Source organism: Chiloscyllium plagiosum, chromosome 15, assembly GCF_004010195.1.
Source record: "Chiloscyllium plagiosum isolate BGI_BamShark_2017 chromosome 15, ASM401019v2, whole genome shotgun sequence".
Lineage (NCBI taxonomy): Eukaryota > Metazoa > Chordata > Chondrichthyes > Orectolobiformes > Hemiscylliidae > Chiloscyllium > Chiloscyllium plagiosum.
In genome coordinates this window covers 76,808,990-76,817,753 of record NC_057724.1, presented here as the reverse complement: position 1 = coordinate 76,817,753, position 8,764 = coordinate 76,808,990, and positions in this window count along the sequence as shown.

The window sequence follows — 8,764 nt, the reverse complement described above, 5'->3', positions numbered from 1 at the left end:
GACTTAATAGAGACATATAAGATAATCACAGGGTTAGATAGGGTGGACAGGGAGAGCCTTTTTCCAAGTATGGTGACAGGTGAGCACGAGGGGGCATAGCTTTAAATTGAGATATAGGACAGAGGTCAGAGGTAGTTTCTTTACTCAGAGAGTAGGAAGGGTATGGAATGCTTTGTCTGCAACGGTAGTAGATTCACCAACTTTAAGTGCATTTAAGTCGTCATTGGACAAGCATATGGACGAACATGGAATAGTGTAGGTTAGATGGGCTTCAGATTGGTATGACAGGTCGACGCAACATCGAGGGCCGATGGGCCTGTACTGCGTTGTAAGGTTCTATGTTCTATGTCACATGCAATGATGCAGTGAGCATATCATGGGCATTAATCTTAAAGGCTAACTGGCTCTTAATGGCACGCTGACATTCTAGATCTGAGACATAACACAACCTCCCTCATTCAGTGACGGTCCCTTCGACTATCCTGGTTACAGACAGAGCTGTAGAGGGATTGGATACCTGCAGTGAAGAGGAGTTGACTAGGCAACAAACTGGAAATTGCTAAAATCCTGAGGATGTCAGAAGAATTGCAACTGGAAATGGGCAGAGACTGGACAAGGAGAGAAGAGTGAGTCAAATAGGAAGAATTACCATCAGTAGGACTGGTACAGACTGAATCTGCCCGGATGTCCTGTTTGTGGATTTTGAGAAGCATGTAAAACCAGATTGGACAGGGTTTGGGGAACTACAAGATGGAGAGGTGTAGAGGGAAAATCTCCAGAGGATATGAGGTCAATGAAAACAATCTTTTTGATGCTCAGACATGGAGTTCTGGAACAGAGGGAAATTAGAATAAGTGCCTGAGGGTTTGAGCCCAGTCTTTGGGAGGTAAAGGCTGGGGTAACAATGGATGATAGCCCTTTAATGGCATGTTTGATTAAAAAACAGGTCAGTGTTAGACCCATGAGAGCTGAGTGCATCAAGCTCAGAGGGAGATGGGTTCGAGTGGGTGAAGGGAACAAGGAAGTTAAGGTGACTGCTGCCAACATAAGTCATGTCTCACAAACTTGATTGAGATTTTTGAAGAAGTAACAATAAGGATTGATGAGGACAGAGCAGTGGTCATGATCTAAGTAAGGCGTTCAGCAAGGTTTCTCATGGTAGACTGGTTCGTGAGGTTAGATCACATGGATTACAGGCGGAACTAGCCATTTAGATACAAAATTGGCTCGAGGGTAGCAGACAGAGGGTGGTGGTGAGGGGTAGCTTTTCAGACTGGAGGCCTTGAACAGCAGTGTACAATAAGGATCAGTGATGGCTCCACTGCTTTTCATCATTTATATATATTTGAATAAAAACATAGGAGGTATAGTTAGTAAGTTCGCAGATGACACCAAAATTGGAGACATAACAGACAGTGAAGAAGGTTACCTCTAAGTACAATGGGACCTCAAACAGATGGGCCTATGGGCTGAAGAGTGACAGATGGAGTTTAATTTAGACAAATGTGAGGTGCTGCATTTTGGAAAGGCAAATCAGGGCAGGACTTATACACTTAATAATAAGGTCCTGGGGAATGTTACTGTACAGAGACCTTGGAGTGCAGGTTCTTGGTTTCTTGAAAGTGGAGTCACAGGAAGATAGGATAGTGAAGAAGGCGTTTGGTATGCTTTCCTTTATTGGTCAGAGCATCAAGAATAGGAGTTGGGAGGTCATGTTGCGGCCGTATAAGACATTGGTGAGGCCACGTTTGGAGTACTGTGTGCAATTCTAGTCTCCCTGCTATGGGGAAGATGTTGTGAAATGTGAAAGAGCTCAGAAAAGACTGACAAGGATGTTGCCAGGGTTGGACGGTTTGAGCTGTCAGGAGAGGCTGAACAGGCTGGGACTGTTTTCCCTGGAGTGTCGGAGGCTGAGGGGTGACTTTACAGAGGCTTATAAAATCCTGAGGGGCATGGATAGGGTAAATAGACAAGGTCTTTTCCCTGGGGTGGGGGAGTCCAGAGCTAGAGAGCATAGGTTTAGGGTGAGAGGGATAAAGTTAAAAGGGACCTAAGGGCCAACCTTTTCACACAGAGGGTGGTGTGTGTATGGACTGAGCTACCAGAGGAAGTGGTAGAGGCTGGTACAATATAAAAGGAGTCTGGATGGGTATATGAGTAGGAAGGGTTAAGAGGGATATGGGCTAAATGCAGATAAATTTGACGAGAGTTTCTAGGATAGCTGGTCAGCATGAACGAGTTGGACCGAAGAATCTGTTTCCATGCTGTACATCTCTATGACTCTACTACTTGAGAGTTTTCATGAAGAGATCAAGGACAAGGAAAGGGTTCCAGGGGAAAGTGGAGTATTGGAGCTGGGTGAAAGATTGCCTGAGAAGAGGACTCTGCCACAAAGGCACAGACGTAGATACAATGGAAGAAGAATTCAATGTCATGTTGTGCTCAAAATTCACTGAAGTGGAGGCATAAAGGGATCAGCCCGAGCTCTTTGCTGACTGCAGATCATTCACCATCAGAGAGCAGAAGGTCAAAGGATATAATGATGAGAGGGAGGATGAGAAGAATGAAAAGGATCAAAAGACACAACTGGGGAGAAACAATCGAAAGCAATGTCAGTATATAACGCCTCTTGGGACTTGCGTTTACTTGGCACCCGAAAGGATGAGAAAAGTACGTTGCTTCAAACTGTCGGCTGGAAATGGAACTGGGAACCAAGGCAACTTTGGGAGAAAGTGAGTCAGTCCTGATGACGAGCACATTTGGGAGTTTGCATGTGGCAGTGCATAGCACAGTGTGTGGATCCCAGGTCACAGTGTAAATAGCTGCCTGAGGAAGACTATATGTCTCACAGCACTTTTATCATGAGTGACAAAAGTTTACAGAGTGGTCAAGCAGTTGGCAAAAACCAGTAATGTCTTCAAACTTAGACTTCAAAGTAGCATTGTCTGTTATACATTCATACTAAATATTGTTGGATATGGTTATCATTTAAAGCTCTAATTTCTAGCTGTATTCAATAAGTATTAATTTATCTTCACGTGTTTGTGTCCATGTTGTAATCTGATGAGACGTAGAGTTCCAGAGTGTTCAGTGTGCAGTCTGCTTATAGAGTGCTCTAACCCTGACCCCCTGTACCTTTTATACCTAGTGATGTGCAGTCCCATGACATCATCATACAGTTGCTCCAGGCTGTTGAAGTTCTTGCACACAGAAGCCACCCAAAATCCTGGATGGATTTGAAACACATCAGATGAGACTTCAGTTGAAATCCAAGTTAGTGCCGGAGATTAGTTCCCGAGGAACTAGATGTAGCTGTGAAAGAAAGCTCTGGTAAACATTTGGTGAAGCATCCAAGGGGAAGTGAATTGTAATGAAGGTGAACAAAATGAAAGAGACAAACAAAAATCCTGTTGGAGATAAGAGCAGAGCTTTGCAAGGGATGAAAATTGGCTGTGAATTAAACATTAACACAAAAACAAAATACTGTCAAGCAAATTGGGAAACAAAATTGTTTTCAACTGAATTAAAACATAGAAACATAGAAGATAGGAGCAGGAGGAGGCCATTCAGCCATTCAAACCTGCCCCACCATTAATCACCATCATGACTGATCATCCATCTCAGCAGCTGAATCCTACTTTCTCCCCAAAACCTTTGATCCCATTCGCCCCAAGTGCTATATCTAGCTGCCTCTTGAATACATTCAATGTTTTGGCATCAACTACTTCCTGTGGTACACTGCTCCCAGTTATACTGATCGTGGGTTACACTCATCATGGGGTACACTGCTCCCAGTTATACTGATCCTGGGGTACATTGATCCTGGAGTGAACTGATCATGGGGTACACTGCTCCCGGTTATACTGATCTTGGGTTACACTGATCCTGGCGTGCACTGCCCCAGGGGACTCTGTTCCTGGGGTATATGCCTTTTGGAAAACACTGATTCTGGAATATATTGCTATTGTGAATCTCTAATCCTTGTTCACACTACACCTGGTGAACACTCTACCTAGTATACTCTTATCATGGGACACACTCTTCCTGACTCAGAACTACATTACTCCTGGTCTAAACCCCTCTTCAGTACATGCCTCTTGAGATACGTTGATCTTAGGGTTCACACATCCAAGAGTATAGTGCCTCAGCTACCCCTAAGATACACTCACCCTGGGATATGTTCATCTTGGGATACACTTTACAGTACACGAGACAGTAATATGCTTGAAAATTAACTTAATTCTTTCTTGTTTCAAACCATTGTTTAGTTAACATGGTAGACTGAACAGCACGTATCTAATGAAATCTTTCAGAAAGGAAAGTGATGCAAGAATGATTCCCTGAAGTTTAATGACTTGCTCCTGTTGGGAAAGTAATTCTCACATTGCATCAAATACTGCAATTTATTTCATATTGTTTTTAATTTTTTTGCAGAGTATAACACTCTCAGGTATTTAGTGACTCCCAGCTCTTTGATCTCCGGATATGAGTGAAAACCTGCAGATGTGTCGGATTGCACCTTCTTCATGGTGCATGTCGGATCCCATAGCTTTGATGTATGAGCATTTGATGTGTGTTCTGTCGCAATCTATCGCTCCCACCTCCTCCGTCTCTAATTAAAAATCAATGTGTCAAAATCTCTGGGGGTTATTACGCTAAATGGTGCTGTGTTAACAAGAAATACTTGTCTGAAAGTTTAGATTTGTCATGCAATTTTCAGGCCAATTGATGCTCAGCATGGTTGAAATGTTGAAATGTACCAGCAGACAGGGAAAGCAGCAACTGTACGTTTAGCACTCAACACAAGCATGTGCGGCTTGGAGCAATACCATATCCGGTCCATGCACCCACCTCCATTGACAATGAGCTGCAGGATGGCTCAGCAACTGAAGACAAGGGCAGGAGATGTGCTGGTCCAGAAGGACATGCGATACCTGCCAGAGGTGGGAATCAACCCTGTCACCAGCCCCCCCAAACATCCCCCCCCCCCCAAATCTGGGATGGTTGGTCCGTCTGACGAAGAGAGATTGGGAAACTGAGCCAATATGCTCCAGAGCTTTGAGGAATGAGAGGTGATCCCTTTGAAACTTACAGGATATTGAAAGGAATAGACAGGGGAGATGCAGCTAAGATGATTCCCCTCTTTGAGGAACCCAGAACAAGGCGGTCACAATTTAAACATCCGGGGGTGTCACCTCATACTGAGAATTCTCCTAGTACTGGAATTCTCCACTACAAAGGGTCTGTGGGGCTCAGACTTGAGTATATTTAAGGTAGAGATTGATGAATTTCGCATTACCATGGTGTACATATTATGGGATAGGGGGAGGAAAAGACAGTACTCAGTGTCCCAGAGAATACAGTAAGTGGATGAGGCCAAAACAATCAATGCTTTCAAAGAAGATTATGATATAGTTCTTAGGATGAAAGGAATCAAAGAGTATGAGGAGGAAGTGGGCCTAGGGGACTGAGTTGAATGATCAGCTTTTATCGTGTTGAATAGCAGAGAAGTATCAAGGGGTCCTGGTTAACCCCTTGAGTGTCCTAACTCTCAGGAACAGCCAGAAAGTAGAGTCTATCCTCAGTTTAAAACAAGAAAGATTTTTTTTTTATCTCCAGCACCAGGACACAATCGCAACAGAACTCACTCAGAAATAAATACAAGTTTCGCTATAATTTTATTGCTTAGATTATCCATTCCACATTATGCTTTTTTAAAAGGTAAAAATGTTCATTTTTCCATCAATTAATGGGCACGACAAAAGAATGCAAACTTTGACATTAGCAAAAACAAAAACAAATTGCTGGAAAAGCTCAGCAGGTCTGACAGCACCTGTGGAGAGAAATCAGAGTTAATGTTTCAGGCATGGTGGCCCTTCTTGATTGTTCGAAGGAAGGGTCACTCAACCCAAAAAGTGAATTCTGATTTATTTCCACAGATGCTGCCAGACCTGCTGAGCTTTTCCAGCAACTACTAAAATGTCCATCTATGCTAGCCCCATTTCCCTGCACTTGGCTCATATTCCTCTAAAACTTTCCTATGTACGTATTTGTCCAAATGCCTTTTAAATGTTTTTTTTTTGATTTACAGCATCTGCAATTCTCTTCGGTTTTTAATCGGACCTCATCAAGCCATGTTAGCTTGTGTGCTTTGCAACTTTCAAATTAATGCCACAGTGTTTAAGTTAGCTGAAACATAATTGTCATGTTTTGTAACTCTCTGAAGCAGATGATTTCACTCTGTCCAATTTTGTTTATTTCGAGGTTCTTTGAAACATCACAGTGTTCTAACATTGCACCAAAACAAGATGTAGATTTGCAGAATAACTAAAACAGTAGCAAAATTCCGTGGATTTGAGAGTCATTGCGTGATAGAGATGTACAGCATGGAAACAGACACTTTGGCCCAACCCCTCCACGCCGACCAGATATCCCAACCTAATCTAGTCCCACCTGCCAGCACCCGGCCCACATCCCTCTGAACCCTTCCTATTCATATACCCATCCAAATGCCTCTTAAATGTTGCAATTGTACCCGCCTCCACCACTTCCTCTGGCAGCTCATTCCATACACGGGAGAAAGTGAGGTCTGCAGATGCTGGAGATCAGAGATGGAAATGTGTTGCTGGAAAAGCGCAGCAGGTCAGGCAGCATCCAGGGAACAGGAGAATCGACGTTTCGGGCATTAGCCCTTCTTCATTCCATACACGCACCACCCTCTGTGGTCTCTTTTATATCTTTCACTTCTCACCCTAAACCTATGCCCTCTAGTTCTGGACTCCCCCACCCCAGGGAAAAGACTTGTTCTATTTATCCTATCCATGCCCCTCATAATTTTATAAACCTCTATAAGGTCACCTCTCAGCCTCCGATGCTCCAGGGAAAACAGCCCCAGCCTGTTCAGCCTCTCCCCATACCAAACACCTTCTTCACTAACCTATCGATCTACAACTCCACTTTCAAGGAGCTATTAACTTGCACTCCAAGGTCTCTTTGTTCAGCAACACTCCCTAGGACCTTACCATTAAGTGTATAAGTCCTGCTAAGATTTGCTTTCTCAAAATGCAGCACCTTGCATTTATCTGAATTAAACTCCATCTGCCACTTCTCAGCCCATTGGCCCATCTGGTTAAGATCCTGTTGTAATCTGAGGTAACCCTCTTCACTGTCCACTACACCTCCAATTTTGGTATCATCTGCAAACTTACTAACTGTGTCTCTTATGCTCTCATCCAAATCATTTATGTAAATGACAAAAAGTAGAGGGCCCAGCACCGATCCTTGTGGCACTCCATTGGTCATGGGCCTCCAGTCTGAAAAACAACCCTCCACCACCAGCCAGCACCCGTCTTCTACCTTTGAGCCGGTTCTGTATCCAAATGGCTAGTTCTCCCTGTATTCTGTAAGATCTAACCTTGCTAATCAGTCTCCCATAGGGAACCTTGTTGAACGTCCATATAGATCACATCTACCGCTCTGCCCTCATCATTCCTCTTTGTTACTTCCTCAAAAAACTCAATCATGTTTGATGAGACTCAATTTCCCATGCACAATCCCTGATCAGTCCTTGCCTTTCCAAATACATGTACATCCTGTACCTCGACTGTCCCAAACTGGACCAAATGTTCATCCACCCGAACCCCATTTCCTTGCACTTGACCCATATCCTGCTAAACCTTTCCTATCCATGTATTTGTCCAAATGCCTTTTAAATTTTGTTAATGTACCCTCCTCAACCACTTCCGCTGGCAGCTCATTCCATATGCGCACCACCCTCTGTGTGAAAAACTTGCCTCTCAGGTTCCCTTTTATTCTTTCCCCTCTAACCTTAAACTGATGCCCTCGAGTCCTCGATTCCACAACCCTGGGAAAAAGACTGAGTGGTAATCTTCTTTTAAGCAGACTGTTGTGGGAATATTCTTCGAGAGGTACAAATGATTTCTCTCCAGAATTGTGGCTCACTGTTTGTTGTTACATGTAAGCACAGGTGATGAGTGGGTAAAATGGGAAAGATCTTTTCCCACTGTGCTTCACAGCCAATGGGGTTGACCTCAATGACTGAGTGTCTAGAGCTCTTTGGAGTCCCACAGTTTCACAAATTCTCAAGCCTTGTCTATGCCCCAACGAGTCAAACCCTTACTCTGAGTCTGTTAATCTCAGTTCCAGATTCCCTAAGCACAGGGATCATTATCTGACCATCTAACACTCTTGAAGATCATTTACAAATCCCATAATGTGTGTTAAAATCCATTTTGACCAAAATGGTCATTAAATGTTACAATTTGAAACCCCCACTGCTCATAGATGATCCATTCTGAGTAAACTTGCCATTGAACTTGGAAGTGAATATTAGAGTGGTGCGAGAAAAGTGCAGCAGGTCAGGCAGCATCCCAGGAGCAGGAAAATCGACATTTCGGGCCAAAGTCCTTCATCAGGAAGTTGGAAGTTGAAAGTAATTGAATTTGGAAGTCAGTGAATCCTTACAAAGTGAATTCAGGAAATGGAGGCACTTAGATTAATTAGCTTCCAATTTAGCATGAGAATGGAACACTGTTGAAATTTTATGAGGGGTCATAAACCAGAGTTTTTCATTTGTAAAGGCTATTTTCCTATTGAGGCACCTCCAATTAACTGATACTCAAATAGACCAGACTCGATTGCAGATTGAACATCAAACCATATCACATTATATTAGAACTGACCTCGACAAAAATTAATCTATTCAACTAGTTAATTCCAGGTCTACTAAAGGCAATCTTTGCAA